At 43.8% G+C, this 19,076-nt stretch overlaps 2 long non-coding RNA genes across 2 annotated transcripts; one reads left to right on the forward strand and one right to left on the reverse strand.

Moving 5' to 3' along the window:
* Positions 1-332: 332 nt before the first annotated feature.
* LOC119376207 (uncharacterized) lies at positions 333-5,144 on the forward strand. Its single transcript, XR_005180525.2, has 3 exons — positions 333-399; positions 479-567; positions 4,699-5,144. It is a non-coding gene; the product is annotated as an uncharacterized LOC119376207 (long non-coding RNA).
* Positions 5,145-6,144: 1,000 nt separating this feature from the next.
* Positions 6,145-12,366, reverse strand: LOC119376204 (uncharacterized). The gene is made up of 3 exons (XR_005180524.2): positions 12,283-12,366; positions 10,027-10,259; positions 6,145-8,871 (listed from the first exon to the last, which is right to left on the reverse strand). It is a non-coding gene; the product is annotated as an uncharacterized LOC119376204 (long non-coding RNA).
* Between the last annotated feature and the right edge of the window lie 6,710 nt (positions 12,367-19,076).

Below are 19,076 nucleotides of genomic sequence, written 5' to 3' on the forward strand. Positions count from 1 at the left end.
ATTTCTTTTCAACAACAGCCGCAACCACTTGCAAATGGTAGCAGACATCTTCCTTAGGTCCGCGGCAAATTAAAAATATTGTATACCTAATAATTATTTTGTGAATAATTAAAATTAATCGTAAATTAATTATTATACACTGTTATTGACAATTTTTGTTTTTACCTTCTCACGCACAGAGAAAAACGCACAGAGAAACTGGACCGCAGTGTATGTAAAAGCGCGCGCAAAATTTCGCGCCACTTTCGTCCCTGCAGCGCTGTGCGAGCTATCGTGGTCGTGATAGAGTTGCGTTTCGGGCGTCTCGAGAAAGGCGTTGTGCCTACTGAGCATTTTTTGAAAAAAATCGACGCAACGCGGTAGTCATGGTGCGAACGAAGGCGGATGGTGCCAGCCGAGGTAAGTCGCAACAAGTTGGTCACACTGTACAGAAAGTGAGGCGATCTTCTGACACTTGCGTGTTATATATTCTTGACAGCCGTTGGTGCGAAGGCATTCAGGAAAGCATGAGCAGTCCCGGAGGTGCCTCCAGTTCAAGCTCGCCAAGTTCTCGAAAGCCAAAAGGAGGTATGTGACCCGACCGTGCGCTTTTTTCAGCGACCGTTAGTTGTCGCACGAGCGCTGAAGCAAGTGTCTGCACACTATCACTCGTTTGTCACAGATGAGATGTCTTGTTTGCTTTCCGTTCGGTTCTCAAGAGTAGCCGATCAGACGGAAAGTAATAATCATTAGGCAGTGTTTATTGCCGGCTGCTGGTTAAAATGGTGGTCACTTCCGCAAATGACCAATAGGTAGTTTTCATGCAGCTTTCTGATGGATCACACTCACCATTTTCTACGTAGCATGGCAAGACGACGTACGACACGAAAGAGAGCAATACCACGTACTAAAGTTTAATATCTGCAATTCCACGAGACAAAAAAGAGAAGAAAAAGGCTTTATTCTACCCTGTGAAAATGAAACGATGTACGGTGAAGATGGAAATTTATTTTAAGGTTACGATCCTCCCTTTGGAGGACGTAATTTGATCATGTGCGGTGATCTGCGACAATGCCGTCTAGTCTGAGCCAGAGAAATCTTCAGACACTGTCGAGACGTGAACAACGCGCACATACTCGGTACCGACGTCCAGTGGCACCACCTCTTTTTCGTCATGCCTACAATAACAATGTGGTACGACAGAAGGGCGCCACTTTCCCATGTATCTCGCCAAAATCTGAGATGGCATTGCTCTCACTGAAGGAAGTGAAACTTTTTGCCACTTTCTCCGACATGCCGTAATCAAACCTGGGTGTGGTGGATTTTGAAGTGTGTACACCCCTATTTTTTATTATGACCACTGCAAGGGCAGAAGTGCTTGCAGCTTTCTTAAAGTCGCTCGGTATTGCGCTACAACCGGGATCGGCCCACCTTTCTTTTGTAAGCATGACCATGATGCATAAGGTCGGCAAACTCATTCATGACGCAACCAGACTCTGATTGAGCTGCGAGTCTAAGCGAGTCCGGTTGAGAAAAATTTTAGCGAGTCCGAGCCTGAGCGAGTCCGGTAGAGGAAAATTTTCGCGAGTCTGAGTCCGAGTGAGCCCCAAGCGCAAAATATATTTCTTGAGCGATTCTGAGTGAGGTTCACACTTTTTTGCCGACCTGTGGTTCTATCTACACAACTTCAGCATTACTATCAGCCTTATGTCAGCTCACATTCATACTCCTGCCGACTCACACATACTTCAAAGCACTAGGGTTCATACGCCAGCTCAATACTTATAATCAGAGGTGTGAGTTACGTAGAAGGGGGGAGATGTGCCGGTTGACCTCCCCCCGCAAACTTATTCAGGAAGTTGATTCACCACTTTCAATAAAAATGTCCTTACTGGATTGCAACCACTGATAACTCGTATTTGAAGGTTCGAGGTCAAAAGGCACCAAGTAGAGCACCAAATATGCAAGATATGGGTGTTAAAAGAGCATTGTGGACACCATGTTAAATTATCCATTTATACTCTAATAGACTCATGAGTCAACTCACTCGAGTCACTCAGACTCAGAGCCGTGAGTCTGAGTGAAAATATTTTCGCGAGCTTAGAAAAAATTTTGTGAGTGAGTCCAAGCGAGTCCAGCTGAATAAAATTTTGGTGAGTCTGAGTCCGAGTGAGCTCCAAGGGCAAAATATATTTCAAGAGCGAGTCTGAGTGAGCTCCACATTTTTTGCCGACCTATGTCACGATGTCACAAAAATCCCGCCAACTAAAGGTGAACAGCTTTACTGTAAAGCTAGTTATACTAGGACAACAAATCTAAAGCCTAATGATGTAACAATGAATGTGACCTTTATTCGAGGAAGGGGAGAGCTAGGGATTAGGCGGGAAATGGATTGGGATAGGGGATCTTTGGGTGAACAGCAACTTCACGCAAGTGTTTTCAGAGTTTGTTCCTATATGGACTTGTGTTCAGTAAATGTTCACTTCAATCACACAAGCAGGTCAACCTCTCCTATATCACTTGTGACAGGCCACAGTGACTACCATATGTCATGACAGCTTTGTTTGCTTCATTATTAGATTATCGTTATGCAGGGTTATGATATCGCCATGTAGTAAATGCGGACCTCCCTTGTGTAGAAAGCTACGCAGGTCCAATGAAAGCCAACAACAAAAATAATCTATTGGAAACTGCACCAGTGAACACGTTAAATCTGCAAGTATGGATCTACTCAATAAGAAATCGTTATACAAGAGTCCCATTGCAGAATAACAGAAAGGTGGACAAGTTGGTTAGGGTTCATAGTGAAGTGTATGGGGCAGCGCTAGAACGAATACAAGGACGAGAAAAGACAGGACATGCGCTCTACTCGCAACTAAAATTTTTATTGGAAAATACGCCACTTATGGATATATGAGTGGCATATTTTTCAATAAAAATTTTAGTTGAGAGTACAGCGCGTGTCCTGCCTTTTCTCGTCCTTGTATTTGTTCTAGCGCTGCCCCATAAATTTCACTATGAGGAGCCCCATCCTCCAAAGGTTTTGCAACCACAGATCCACGTTGCAAGCCATGTCGTGGCAATGAAGAATGCCGAAATGGTGTGCTTTTCTGTGGGGTTGCAGTAGTGCGGGTTCAGTACCTGTTGGCAAGAAATCTACAGTTATATAAGAACCTCATCCTACTTCTAGCAGAGGTTCTGCACTCATAGCTCCTTCACGCAACCGCAGCTGTTTAGAATGCGGGAATGCTGCCCTTTCAAATAGTTACAGCAGGTATGTTCAATTCGACTGCGATGCTCTGGACCGTTTCATGGCAGTGCATGAGAAGTTCTGAAATTGTGCAACTTGACTTCAGTGGTGCCAGTGAAATGAGACGTCAAACATCAATGACAATGTGCTTACACTGTGCAGGCCGTCGTATTTTTTCCGGATAATATACTCTGAAGTTCGAGAAAAAAATTTATGGGGTTCAAACATTGCTGCATAGTCAAATGTTGCTATCATGACCACTAGTTCAATAACTTGCGCATTAATTGCCGTTTCTTTCCTGAAAAAGGTCACTAGGTTAGTCTGCATGAAACAGTAATGGTTCGGTGATCAGCTTGCACAGTGGCCTTTCAAGAACATTCTGTTCAGCCAATACTTATCAGTTGGGATGCGTTTTGCAAGTACTTTATGCTAAATCTTCCAAGCACGAACCTCAGCAATCCAGCAGTGTCTGGCTCACACTAGTTGAAAGTCGTTACAATGAACACTGATACAGCAAATTATTGGCTCTAGTGGGCTAAATAAGAATGTTGGTTGGTCATGCTTTATCTCAGAGACATTCTTTTTATAATGAAATGGAGAATGTGAGAAATTCCACAATATCATGTGTAACAAAGAAATATATTTGGTTCGCTACTTGCTAAAAATCACTTAACTAGCACAATAGATAAAAAAAACTGAATTTCCAACTTCTTTTACATTATTTTAAAAAGTTGCAGATATTTTAGTCATCTAGAGCAAATAAAACTGGTGACTGGTAGTGCCACTGTATGAGCCAAATTTAGAAATGCCACAAGGAGAAAAGTGAGGTTTACCCTATTGGAAGACTGCAATAAGGCATTTTTTGTATCCCAACATTTTTCACGAGCCTAACTGCAGGTTTGAAGATGACTTCCTTCCTTCATTCATAGAGAGGGCCTCATTCTGCAGACTAGATGCCTTCAGGTAGTATGCGAGGGATTATTGGTCAACTGCCAGCTCGTCAAAAGATCACGTGCTACGTGACACCAACAGGCAGCAAAAGTGTTCCACACTCGCCGCCATGGCTGCGATCGGTGCTAACACTCCCAGGTTTAAATACACATACGGTATCCCATAAAGTGGACGGAAGGATGACCACCGCAGTAGCTGAGTGGTAGGGCATCGGACACATTATTCGAAGGTTGCAGGTTAGATTCCTGCTGGTGGCAAGTTATCTTTTCGTCCACTTTTTCTTCACATTTATAACCTAATTACTGCAAATAACGTCCTCTATACTTTCCTTGGCATTATTGTCTGTTCTCATTAATATTGTCAGTGCAGGTTTGTTACACTTGACCTTTATGTGTACTGTTATAATGAATACCAGATATTCAATTTATGGTCCCAATGCTGCTTCGTTACAATGAGGTTGGACTGTACATGCTTTGGCTAGGGATGCAATCACAAATGGCCATTTTGTCAAATTTCAGATAAATACGGAGGTGGCAACTCCTACTGCCCCCGACAACCCCACCCTGGCAGAAAGAAATTTCTGGGTTCCTCGTAAAGGCAAGCACACCCGAAGAGGAGAATCAACCGCAGACATCAGAGACTGCATCTAGTTCCGACGCATCCGACAGCGGTGCGTGTGGCAGCTCGTCTTCCTAAGTTGCTGGCTGCTGCAGTTTTGTTTTTACTTACCTATTGACATCCTGCGAGTCATTTTACCACAAGTGCTGTATATATATATGCTTTGCAATCCATTGTGAATAAAGAGAACACTTAAGGCATCTGCAACATTCTGCATGCTTTCAGTTTATTCTCTCACCACTCACACAAAAAGCAGAAACGGCCTGGAGTGACTGAAATTCGCTAAACTATCATCATAAGAGAAGGATGGGAGGAGAAGGGAATGGTTTTTACTTAAAATTTAAACTAAATAAAGTATCTCGTTTCAGCACAAGAAAAAAAAAAAAATCCAGCTTTCTGGCACACACTGATTATCACAACAGCTTGCGTTTTGTGTGTGTATACAAAGTTCAGCTTCAGCACAAGGCTATCTGTGTAGCATAATTGACGCACACCATCGAGAAGGGGTCCGGAATGAAACTTTTTTTTTTCTTTTGATCTGGCTTCCATCTCCCATGAACTTCATGCCCAAGCAAACTTTCCCTTCCATTACATCTTTGGCTTGCCACACAGACTATAACGAGCACTACAGCGAGCGAGGGAAAAAGACGGCAGCAACATTACCCGAGGCAATGCTCCTCGGAGGAAAATGCTTTGAAACCACCACACACTTATCTACTTCAGAGGATAGAAAGTGTGTTGTGTGTGTACGTTTCATCCACTGAACACTTTTTTTTTTTTTTAGCACCCCCTTTTGTAGAATAGGAGGGAGTAGTATGCTTATGGTCAACACAAAAAGTTCTACCAAAGCCAGGCACTTTTTATTGTGCAATCCTTAGTCTTATTGAGAACATTCAGCAAGTGTGTTCTAAACAAAACGGCTGGCTGGATAGCTTTCCAAACTCCTACAGCTTTCAGATACCATTAAAATCAAGGCATAAGCACGCTGAAGCAACAGAGTCTGTGCTATCTAAAGAAATAATGTTATAGACAGCTGCCAACCAAAGCTGGCTGATGTGTTTTTTTTTTTCTTTTTCTACAAGCGCTGACATTCTTATCCAGCCACCTTTCGCCAGAACTTGCCAAATGCCCTGTATGGCGTCTTTTCTCTAGAGGGGGCAACATGCTATTGTGGCTGTCTGAGCTCGAAGTATCACATCCACCTATATAAGTCGTCGATCAGACTCATTTAATAATAATGTCCAAAGGGAAAGGAAAGTGTCATGGTAGGGCCCATTTCGTGCCCCCCTAAAAAAAACAGCAGCAGAAAGAGCAACTCCATACGCATTTGCAACCCTGGGCAGCTTAGCTTGCACAGCCACCTGAGCGACACAATGAAGAGCACTGTGGGATCACACATGCAACACAATGAAACAATTGGGACACAAAATAAACAAATCCACCGGTATTGCATTGTTCCAAGCTACGACTATTTATAGAAATACCATGCAACCAAGACCAGACATGAAAAAAAAGGAAAAGGTGATAAGGGGAGGAACAGACAACAAAAGGGGTTCGGAAAGATTTAAAAGCATTAAAGCACACCACAATTTGTCAGCAGCGCAAGAGAGACTGGTTTGTCACATTGCTTGCTACCTATCGTATTGTGCGCCGATTGATGTGGGTGAACTCGGAGCAAAACGATCTAAAGAACACACACACGCATTTAACACATTCACAGAGGCAACAAGTAATATACATATGGGAGAGCAGTGTGCATGAGATCAAAAACCATTCATTCCAGTGTAAAAAGAAAGCTAATGTGGAGAGAGAGAGTGAGAAAACAAGACTGGAAGATGGGGGTGTACTGCAAGGACAACATACGCGTGATAATCGGGCGAGAGTAAGCAGTGCCTCAACAAAATGACTAAGTACCACGGCAGAAATGACATGCTGAGAAAGAACAGAAAAAAAAAAAAAAAAGCTCCAGAAACCACCAGATTTCAGCTACATTTCAACAACGTCCTTCCCTTTGCGTCACTGCCAAGGCTGCAAAGGCAACAAATGGTCCGTGCACAGACAACTCCCACCGTCTCTTTTTTTTTTTTTTTCGCTAAGAGTGCTGTAAGAGCAGACATCAACAACTGTGCTTGTAACATGCCCAGATAAAAGTGAAGATTGAAGAATGAAAAAAAAAGGGGGGGGGGAGGGGAAAAGAAAAACAAAAGCAGTGGCATCTCTTGTTTCACCTATTATGTTTCTTTATGTACAAGGCAGCAGAGATAAATGTATTATACACAAGGAGGAAAGAGGCGCACTCTGTTACAGCGATCACATACATGGGATAGAATTTGGGGCGGGAGCGGAATAGAAAGACGAGAGGGGGCCATGGTCACCGCCAATGGCCCTAATAAATCAGCATATTACTCTCACGCCTACGACCTTGCTGTTCTTGGCTTCCAACACTCCTAAATGTCGTAACAGCCTTTAACCTGATTATTACAAAAAATAATAAGACGACAGAGCACAAAAAAATAGGAAAGACCGGTACAAAGAAAGATGTGACAGCAAGAGGAAAGAAAGAAACTATTCTTTACAATTTGTACACTGTTTGTGGTAAACCACACACACAATTTTTTTTCTTTTTTTTCTTTTTGTGGGGGGCAGGCCAGAAGACCTTCAAACATTGACCCTCTCCACTCCCTAACTTCATCCTCTGTGAGCACGACCAGCAAGCTCCTTCAGACATGTGCAACTTGTCTTGCCTTTCTTTCTAAATCCTGCCCTGTGTATGTGCTCAACAACCACCGCTCGCTTTTGTGTCACCGTCACTTGGTGACTTGACTGCTCACTCCTCGCTTGGATATGCACCAGGCATGCACTTTTTGCTTGACACGTGAAGACTGCAGTGATGTCACGTGCCAGCTACCAAAGAATGTGACATGGCTGGGTGAGAGGAAACGCTGCTCAGTTTTTCTCGCTCAATGGAAAAAAATTTCTCTTTTCTCCCCCTCTGTTCTGCTCCTCAAGTTACCGTGACTATATGTACTCGCACGTATCTTCAGTGCACACATCAGTCAGCGTGTGCCCGATGGCATCAGACATCAACAGTGGCGAGAGGCCTGCAAAGGCGCAGCGGCATTGAAATAAAAACCTAACTCGCCAGCGAGCCATAGTTTCTGTTGGAACCAAGTGTTTTTTAAAAAAGCAGGAAAAAAAGAAAAAGTAATAAAAACACCTATTTAACAAAAGAACTCTCTTGTGCCAGCTGGGGCAAAGGGAAGGCAAGACAGAAAAATATCGTCCTCCCGGGCAGCATTAAAAGATTCGAGGCCTCTCTAAGGTGAATCTTATGTACCCTTACCGTTACATCCGAGAACCTCCAAACTGCCATAAATATTTGTTTGCCAGCTCTCTTCAGCTGCAACGGCAGCAGAGGGGGGAAAAAGAAAAGGGCCGACTGCTGCAACACACCAACGTAGGTAAAGTGTTATGCATTCACAAGACAACTGGCAACTTATGACAGCACTTGTCCATGGGTGTGTAGTAACTGGCAAGACAGGTCACCTGGTAATGAAACAATGTGGGGAGGGGGGGCTCGGGCAAGGCCCACCGCCTTTCAACACTGCCATTGCACAACAGCCCTAGCAACAGTTGGGCCACTGCAAACACCTCCATAGAAGAAGAAAAAAAAAGAAAAAAAAAGAAAGAAAGCCCTGCCTCCTGTCTGTCCACCATGCGAGTAAGAGTGCACAGCATGTCTGACACAGCGGCAATGTGCTCCTCTCCGAACCGACCGAGCAACGAAAGAGATGGGCGATGCCACTTCTCTTCCTCAGCAGTCCGGGTGGTGAGAGGCATGGTGAGGAGTGTCTGGTATAAATAGTGTGGTGCCATCAGAAGGCTGAGGACGAGACGTGTGGCGCACCAGCAGCCACCGTGGCATGCGGCGGGGCAGCACAGGGCACACTCTCCTTGGAATCTGAAGGGATGTCCAGAGCAGTGTGGCCTCCTGGTCCGGTGTGGCCGAAGCCGCCAGGGCCAGTCACTTCTGGCGCCCTATCTTTTTCTTCTTCTTGAAGAAGCAGCAGCACCTGAGGGGAGTCCAGGCAGAGGAATTATCAGCTTCACAACTGATATTGGTCAATTGGCCAGACAATATGTGGTAGGCAACTTGTAGGTGGCTGACAACCTGACCAGAAAGTATTTAATCTTTCTACAATACATGGGAACACACGCACTCACACACACCAGAAGTTGTCATTCTTTAAAGGGGCACTCAAGGCAAATATTTCATTGACCATTCCACAAACCTCACTGCTTGTTTGTGCTGAGTGGTTAGTTGGAGAAAATCATGTTTCAAGGATCATCTGCATACCCCTAGCTCAATCCACACCACCTGTTCCTTCCAAGTGACAAGTTGACGCTGCAAATGCGACCACTGCCCTTGACTGCCGACCGTGGTTGTAATGGTTTCTTGGGTCTATAAAAAAATGCTGATTCAATTTCTACGAAGCCAAAATTCAACCGCCAACTGCATATACACATTCAATGCCCTCGCTACTTGGATGATGCCTCATGGTGGTCATCAATCAACAAAGTATACAGTAATGGAAAACAATATTGAGATAATGAAATGGTCTTTATTACACAAATTCAGAAAACATTTTTCCCCCCTTTTCATGAAATGGCATCGACTTAAAGCTCTTTCATGACTTGGAAGAGTAGAACACAGTGCTGCCTCTCAAATTGAACAAACCGGAGTTTGGTTCAATACTCCTCTGCCTATGGCAGTTCCCCGAGCAACGGACTTTAACATGATTGTATCTTATGCCAAGAGCACCTGGTAGCCAGAACATAAAATCCACTCGGGAAACTTCACTTGCAGAGTGCTACTAAGGTGCAGTGACCACTTTATTCAAGGACGGTGTAGCCATCCATTAAACCTGTGCATGATCACAATCAGGGGCTGTATCCAGTCGCTCTAGGCAGGGGCTCATTTTGGCTAAGCTAGTGAGCAGAATGCCAATCACTCCTGTGACTTATTGTAACACGTGCTCCAAAGTGCAGAAGTGCAAGTATCTTCAAATGTGATCTGGAACTTGGCTTGTAAAGAAAGCCATGATGGTGGCTGATGCGGCAAACATCTCAAGTGAGAGCGAAAGTCAGTACTCTGCGTGGCTTGTCACATAAGCCACACGAGATGCACAATGATGATGGTGACACTGTGGCGGAATACAAGAACTCACTTGGTATCTGAGACGACTTCCACTTCGACAGGTAATGCGATGGGTGTGTTGGAGTGCCCTGTGGTGGGGTCATCGTTCGCCAGGTCACCGTTGGTAGAGGAGACGACCTGAACCGAGCCCTGGGGCACACCACCAGCCCCGCCTCCCTGATGTACCAGCTTCTCGGCGAGCAGCGTATTGCCCGCCTGCCGTGGGTTGCTTTGGTCCAACCACGCATTCTTCTGGGGGTTTGACTGCAGGTTCACAGAGGCCAGCATCCAAGGCGGCATTATCAACACTGAAAGACTTGTGCAGTATGTCCAATGTTAAATGTATCTGCTAAGTGAGGGACCAGGAGAGACATGCACACACAATACAAAAACAAAGAATTAGAGTAAGTATCTACAAAGCAGTATAGATGCCGCTGAAACTTTTGAAATTAAAGTGTGAGCGACTACACCTAGCACGGGCATTGGCTGCTGGGGCGACTCCTGTGGTATACCAGATGCTGCAATGCCTAAATGGGCATAAAAGGCTAATACCATATATTCCTGTGTATGGGCCATCATTCTCGTTAAGTGTTTTGGGTGCCCCCTCAGTCTCCCCACTGCTTTTCCAGTTGATAGCCAGTCAGATCACGAACGCAAAGCATCACAATTGTTGCAAAATTTGCGTACCAGTGCTGCCCTGCCTATTATCATGTTGCGCTTTCCGCCCAAATGCTTCTGTTCAACATTGTATGTTGCCTTTTGTAGGCTATGCAATCTATGTCTCAACCACAGTTGCACTGAGCACCCAGGCTTCTGCCTTTTAAACTTATACTTGTGAGGTAACCTTTCGTTACTTTTATCATAAGCTTCCTGGCACATTGGCACTATCACAAGTAACATTATGTCTCATGCGAAAACCAGTTTTTTTTTTTTTTTTTTTCATAGGGCAAGCAACCTTCATCACATCAAATGTCCGAAACCAGTGTTGTAAACCTGTAGAGTTAGCTGCACTTCACTGCCGAAATTCTACACTTACGCACCAGCAATTGTGTATGTGATAGCGGGTGAGTCTAAGCTAAAGGAAGGCTATGGTTGTTACCTATTGCAAGTGAGAAGCATGTCTGTTTTTTAAAGCTGATGCACATCTATTTAAAAAGTTTAGGAAAATTAAGTACGACCCCTAGACAAGAATGTAAAAAAATTACTAAATTATGGTGCTTTATGCGCTAAAACAATATGATCATGATGACTGTTGTAGTGGGGCTCTGGGATCCTCCACATGAAACAACCAATGCTTGAGAGTATTATAATAAAGAAAATGCAGGAAACAGGTGCTTGCTGCAAAAGGTCAAAACAAAGGCTCCCTGAACAATACGCATATACCTATTTCCACATTTGTTAAGCCACTGTTTTACCCTGTGCCAGGAACATTACTATTAAGACAAATATACATGCCATCAGATTTACATATAATTCTTTTGCCTGGTCTAACCTAAAGAGATGGTGGAAAGCTGGAGCAAGGCACATGTTTTGTATATACTGCATTTGTCGCTCTCAGCACATTAGTGGGGACTGAAAGAAAGCAATCGTATCACTCATGCATAACCCAGGTTAAAATTTCTGCAGGTGAATATCATGTCCACAATTCCAGACTAGTTGAATCGAGCTTTAATAAGTCACATTGGTGCATGACACATCATGTTATTTGCCTAATAACATTGTCTATATGGCACTTCTACTCCCTGAAGACATACAAAAATATTTTTCTTCATAAAAACACTTATGTTTTTATTTTATCGATAACTTCACTTTTTAACTTGCTGCAAAGCTTCCAGAAGGAAATCATGAACCGTGAAATTGGGCGAAAATGTCAGAAACTGCATGTGCCAAAAGACATATTTCAGAAACATTGGCTCGCACTCTTCTCATGAAGTACTTTACGCTGAGAGGAGATGAATGTAGGCAAAGAAACCCACCCAGAGATGCTGATGAAAAACATGCAAGAGTATCACAAAGTATGAAGAAAACAGTGTAAGTAATTGAAAAGCCAAAATAAAGTAATTTAATTAGTAACTACGCCAAATGTTGCTCCTCCAACATGCAAGGTCGATCAGAACTACACGGAAGTGACCAGCTGTTGTGATGGTTGTGTCCACTTGTGCCACCGTCCGAAACAATGCCATGCAGAGCCAAGGAAAGGTTGAACAGGAAGAGGGACAGGCGGAGAAGAGACAGAGGAGGATAAAGCAAGAGGGGCGAAAGGGTCTCGCATTCTTGGCTGCCTTACCCGGGCATTTGTATAATGTGCCTTTCCCTGTTTGGAGAAACGATGACCTCCTGTCCGGTCTGAAGGGACCCCACGGGGGTTGACTGAAACGGCAGCAAGGGAGGGAGAGAGAAGGGGCAGAGAAGGAAAGGGTGGGGGGAACGTCTTTATGAAGTTCCCCGCAAGAACACACATACTATCTAAAAAGCACCAGGCCAGAGACTGTAAAGAATACTGCTGTGCAGACACACATCAGCCAGTTGCTTGACTTGGGCAACTTCACGAGTAGCCCTAAAGCCAGAGTAAATTGCCTACTACTGTGTATAGTCTCTACATCAGCCTCAGCAGACATGCTGTCTTGCAAAGCTGGCATGGAGTTCCCTACAAGCAAGCACAGATTCTGCAAATACCACCGAAGAATACAAGTGCAGAATACAGAGCAGAACTTGGTGCACATAAGTTGGCGCGCCTTTTGTAGAAGCCCACTCAGTAAACTCACACTGATATAGATATCTTGGCACAGAGCTGCTCTTTAGAATGCTGAGCACTTGGAAAGGCTAATATTACCATACTGCATAAATCCCATAAGTGGAATTCAACTCATTAACAAGCAATTACTCAGACGCATTCAATTTTGTGCTGGTTAGGCCTGCCACACAACTTTTCGTTCAGACCCACTGACCACTGTATTGAGTATGCTAGGCGCACTTCGATAAAGTTTTGCTTCTTTTGAGTCAGCTATTGAGTATGCTAGGCGCACTTCGATAAAGTTTTGCTTCTTTTGAGTCAGCCGACGTTCACGGCTCTGCAAAAGAAAGACTACTATACAGCCCATATGTACTTATGTTCCAGCTGAAGAAAGCAGTAAGGACTGCATCAACTACACAAAGAAACCTGATAAGAGCATTAGAACAGTACAAAGGAAATAAGGCAAATGTTCGTTCAAGTCAAAGAAAATCTAGCATGCATCTCTCCTATGGACAATGAATATAATGGTCTGCACAACCAGAGATCCTCAAATGCTGTCATGAACCACTTATACAAAAAAAGAAGAAACATTTATTACAAGCTTCACTACACCATTGGATTAAAATAGTGTTTTCAATAGCATTACAAAGAGTGGCCAAATAACTGATGGTTGTTTGGCGCAGAACTTAACGAAACGACGTTTATTCTATAACACCAAACACATAAACCGTACCAGATGAATGTCATGAGTTTTTTGTAGGTCAGTGAGAAGAGCACCTGCATGACTGCTACTAATTTTTGAAAGAGTGCTCACATAGTTCAGAAACTCTAGCACATACTCCTTACGCATAAAGTGAACGCACTTAGAAAGCCCAATAGCCGACTGCAGTGCAAATGATACCATTAACGCTAGTTTTTCTAGAAATTTCAGGACTGGCTGGAATCAATTTATAATCATGTCATGACGGCCAGAAATATTTGGTGACGTGCAGCTACAAGGCTAGGTATGATGGTGTCACTTCTGGCGTATTTGGATTGACGATTTTGAGTGCTTTGCAGCGCTCTTGAAATGTGGTGGCGCGTTCGGTGGTAGAATTTGAGCGCTCGAACTACCTTTGGTTGGTTCTTTCGGAGCATCAGCCCCAGACTCAGAGCGCTCCCGACCGCTTCGACTTCAAAGTGAGAACTTGGCGTGCCTGGCCGGGAGGGCGGGTCACGTGACACCAGACCCTGCGTTTACCTACAGGTGACAGCGCGATCGTGCATTTCGGAAATGGAGAGCGTCGTACGCGTAATACTTCCTGCACTTGTTTGGATTGTGTTTGTGGCATTTTTGAGTGTGTGTGTGGCTAGTTCACATCTACCAAGCCACAACTGCACCATGTTGAAATGGAGGTGGCTACTGAATGCATAAGAAACGTAAATGCTGTTGGTGCAGCAGCTCGCAGACGAATGCCCTGAAGATAGCAGCTCGCACAAATACGCCAGCTCGGATGGTTGACGCCATTTGTCGATGTAACGCATGAATATTTAGTCGGCGGCTTCACGCGCTGGCTGCACGGTGGTGCTACAGGCGCGCTGCTCCGAGATCCCCGAAGCATTTGGTTGGTACTCTGCCTCTCGCACTCCAATTGCGGGCTGCCTTCGCATCTGCTGACTCCGAGCCAGAGGACCGGAGCGACCAACCGAATACGGCATTAAAAATTAAGAGTGCTGCGTGCTTGTCTGGCTATGCCCGCCTGTGGCAGGCACAGAAATAACAAGAATGTATGATCCAGTGTGTTATGACATGATGACACATTCACTTCCTGGCACTGAAACGAACTACTGTATTTGTTCAGATGTTATGCGCACCGACTTTTCCCAAGTTCAAAATAAAAAAATTCACCTTAATGCAACACTACCAGATTTTTAAACTACTGCAAGCCCCTATGTTGAAGACTAGGAGAAAAAAAAAGAAAGAGAGACAAGCACAATTTGTTATCATAAAATTGGAAAATTTTTCTCCTGGCGTTTTCATATCTTTGGTGATTCGCATTATGCCCTGTGCACCTTTTGCATCCATGGTCTGGCATGGAGACGGCATGCGCGTGTGCGTACATTCATAAGCAAACAACAAGGCGAAGTGTTTTATGATATGTAACGCAACTAGTGCCTTGGCTCAGCCAGCTGGACTCCGTGGAGGCGAGATAATGTGACCTAATGTGTCATGTGATCCTCTCCAAATCCTAGCCTAAAATGCTGTCCCCCACAAACCTGCAAAAAATGGCAATGGTGGCGATGGCACTCCATCTGGCCCTTTGAAAGTAGATGTTGCCAATGCCGTGAACGTGTTTGCAGCTTTGTACTTGATTGTAACGTGCAAGCAATTTTGGACCAGTTTTATTAAAAAAAAAAAAAGGAAGGGAGGAAGGTTGTGCGCTGGGTTCAAATAAATATGGCAGTTTGTAGACACAAGTATTATAGTAAATTATTCACAGTGCTCTGGTGCTTGCCAATATCGTTGTCTAAATTTAAGAGGGTCAAGGCTTCTATTCAAGAAATATGACAAGCAGACACTGCCATGTTGCTACCTCAAATAAAGGTATTTGAAAGTGGGGAAAAAAAGAATACTTTGCGTCTGACTGGCTTTCTCTGTTCCGACACTGCCATTAAACAATACAACATTCCCTTTCGCCGATGAGCTTTTGCGGCAAGCAGTGAACCTAAACCTCCATCATGAAGCAGATCAGAAGCGAAGCGTACAAGACTAAAGACTGACTATGCTCAGCGATTGAAGTGTGCAGGAAAGATGAAATGTCCTTACTGTGCTCAGTAACGAAGACTGCAGGATAGGCGACAAGAGCTTCGGAAACAACAACGAAAAGCAGGACAAAATGACACTTCCATTTTAGAAAACGTACTTCTTGAGCAATGCCACTTTTCTATGCCTTTTTGTTCAGCAACAACATGGTTTCCATTAGATTCTAGGGATATGTAAGCACCAAATCAGTAGAGCAACAACTGCTACTGTGAGTACTTTATAGGTAGTCCGAGTTGAATAAAGCTGAGCCAACAAAATGTTAAAGGGATAGTTATATCTTGTAAAAAACAAACAAAAAAAGAAAACAGAAGTGCTATTTGTAGAGCATGTGACCCATCTACATCTCTTCCTGGTGGAGTTCTGAAGTCATGTGGGCAGAAAGCTCTGTCGTAGATATCCGAGTAAAACCAAGTTAGGCTTTTACGTCACAAACTGGATATTCTAAAGACGCAAGTACTCAACATGAATGAAGACTCATTGCACAGACAAATAATTCTGAAATTGAGACCCACTTAGTAATATGCTGTATACTGCTGTGGTACAGAAATGTAAGCATTGCCTATTAGTAGAGCAATGGGTTGTTCATCATGTAATAGGCAAGAAAAATACTCTATATCTGATTACCTTCTCTCATTATTCAACTTATATTTGGGTCTCAAAAGCGACTATTTGCACACCCCTGTTAGGTACCTGTTACTGCAATAAAGCAAAATACCACAAAAAAATATGTGAACAAGCCCTCTGTGTACACAATTATTTGGACACAAGCAGTTACCTCCACATGAAAAAAAAAGGGGGGGGGGGGCGTGGGGGCTGTAATTAACGAGCCTGCATACCGCATTTTACCTAGTTAATTCAACGAGAAGTAAAGCAGCAGGCATTTTGTACCAAGTAAAAGGTCGTGTAGTATTATTATTATCAATAATAACAGCACGATATTGATGTAAGCACACTTTTTCCTCCAAGCCCTGTCTTATTAACGAACCATGAGATTCTGTAACGTACACCTATAATGAATGTTCACATACTTCAGGACTCATGTTTAACATACTATCCTGCATTAGAAAAAAATAATCTCATGACTATGCTTGGAACATTTGCAAATGACAGCAGAAAAACGTAACTTAAAGTTTGAAAGGCACTGAAATTGGCATTTAAAGGGGTACTGACATCAATTTTCGAAGCTGAGTTTACTACGCCATACAAATCTCCTGTATACAGAGGCGGCTCTGAGCAAGTGTGAAGCTCAGTAAATGCTGATAAGTTTATTTTATTTCAATATTAAAGTCAATTTTCACACGGTGCACCCACTGACACTGACACTAGCGTGATGTCAGGCTACAGTGTCAATTATGGTGACCTCGTGCAAGTGTGGCTAGTTGCGATGACGTCAGGTACCACAAGTATCCAAAAACATTTAAAATGGCCACTTGTGCATCACCAACGCACCAAGCCGAGCGGTCGTGGAAACGTCACAACATCTTGCGCAAGCGTGTGAGAAGCTCATACTGCGTTGTGACATCAGGGCAGTAGAAACCGAAACCAGCATTTAAGAACATGTAATCAATTTTAGAGCAAAGTTGCATACCTCTAAACACAAAACGCCAGGCCCCTAAACCCACAACAGACGCTCGCACTCCTTATGTTTTCACCTCGGACGCTGAGGAAGGGCATTCGGAGAGGCGGTCAGATGAGCTGGCTCATGCACTACTGCAACGCCACAACTAAATTTCAACATCTGGGTGGTTTAGGAACCCTTTAATAAGTGAAGGCAAACGGCATATTTTTCTTTGCAATCACGCATACAACACAGAGATCAGTATTCGTTTCAATAGAGAAAACCACATAACAAGCACCAAAACCGCATGATGGATGATAAGGCGCCTGTGAACAATGTGAACACCCTCCCACGCGTTCCGGTAAAGATTAGGTTGCAGCTGCCTTGCACTTCACACGAGGACTTCGAATGACGTCAAACGGCCCGTCCTTCTCCTTGTGAGTGTTTCCCACTTCCATAAATAAAAGGGAGACCCGTCTAGCAACTCATTCAGTTCCATGCCATGGGTAGACCACGGAAATTAAAGACACCAGAAGAACGGTGTGAATGCAATGCTTGACGAAAGGAACATATTAGTCTTGCTGAAAATGGTCACGGAACCAATCACGGTCTACCACAGCGATCTCAAAGTGATTATCACTACCATTACTCTAAAGTAATACTAAAACATATCTCCCATCAGCATGTGTTGTGTTTGATACAGCTTCACTGGAGATTCACGTTAGTGATGTGGGATTGCGGCCAATTTTTCTCCGGGTGCACTCACACTTTCCAGTATGTTTTCTAGCCTCTTGAGGATTTGGTCTTCCATTTGATGAAAAAAAAAAAAAAGAAGAAAATTTTCATGTCAGTACCCCTTTAAATTACACAAACCTGCCATCTAACCATTTAGCATAAACATGGCGACTGTGCTCCCAGTGATGTTTGCCCGACATGAGGTTACATTGATGCAACCAGCAGAATGAACCCTTTCACCCTATGAGCCTAATAATTATGAGCTTGCGTGGTGGTTCCCAATGAACGCTTACACAATTGCAATGCTATGGTGCTGGACAAAGGCCACTAGAGTGACAGCAAGCTATACAGCACGAATGACCTTCAAGAAGCTCAAGCTTGTCGCACTAATCCAGCAGAAGCCCCGAGTGACAAACCTGGCTGGAGTTCTCCTCGTCGGAGGGTAGCGCATTCCTCAGCGCCCTCAGCTGCATAAAGTTTTCCGGCTGAGTCATGTACCGCGGCATAAGAGGACAGAAGAGAGGGAAAAGACAGCCATGCAATGGTGGTAGTCAGCTCGCAAAAATCACGCAGCACTGATAAGCAAACAGGGAAGTTCATTTCACTCGGGCGACCTACCTTGGTGGCACAACAGGTCGGGCGTTTGAAGAACTTGAAAAAATCGAGCAACCCAGCGTATGCCAAGCTACTTACACTTCACTTATCAAGCAGGGTGCTCTTGCAAATGATTGTGAAACAAGGTCCTGATAACTTTTTTTTCCCACCCCCTTTGCAACAGATGTCTCTATCATGCTTCGACTAAAAGCATACATCCGTAATACTTGGACATTTAGATAACACAGGGACTGCAAGAATTTGGTGGTAATCACAGTACTGCGACTCACTGAAATTTTCAAATGTGCATCACACCCTCACTTGTATCTGCGTGTATTATCCCATAACCACGGCCAGCCGTAAAGACAATGGTTTCAAAACTTTGTTTACCACCAACCACACTTATGACCCCATGTAATTAATTACAAGTCATGCTGTGAATACATGTAAATATGAGAACATAACTCATTTTGAAGCTCAAGAGTGAAACAATGATATTTTTTCTTCTTCTCCACAACTCAAACCAAAGCATTATGAAGTACACACGCATAGATCAACAGTGAGTACCCCACAAAAACTCTCGTAGTGGAAACACTGCCTGCACTTACACACTTGCATTTTTGTCAGACCGGTCTTTATTATTATATTAGCTATTTT

Source organism: Rhipicephalus sanguineus, unplaced genomic scaffold (genome assembly GCF_013339695.2).
Source record: "Rhipicephalus sanguineus isolate Rsan-2018 unplaced genomic scaffold, BIME_Rsan_1.4 Seq11288, whole genome shotgun sequence".
Taxonomy (NCBI): domain Eukaryota; kingdom Metazoa; phylum Arthropoda; class Arachnida; order Ixodida; family Ixodidae; genus Rhipicephalus; species Rhipicephalus sanguineus.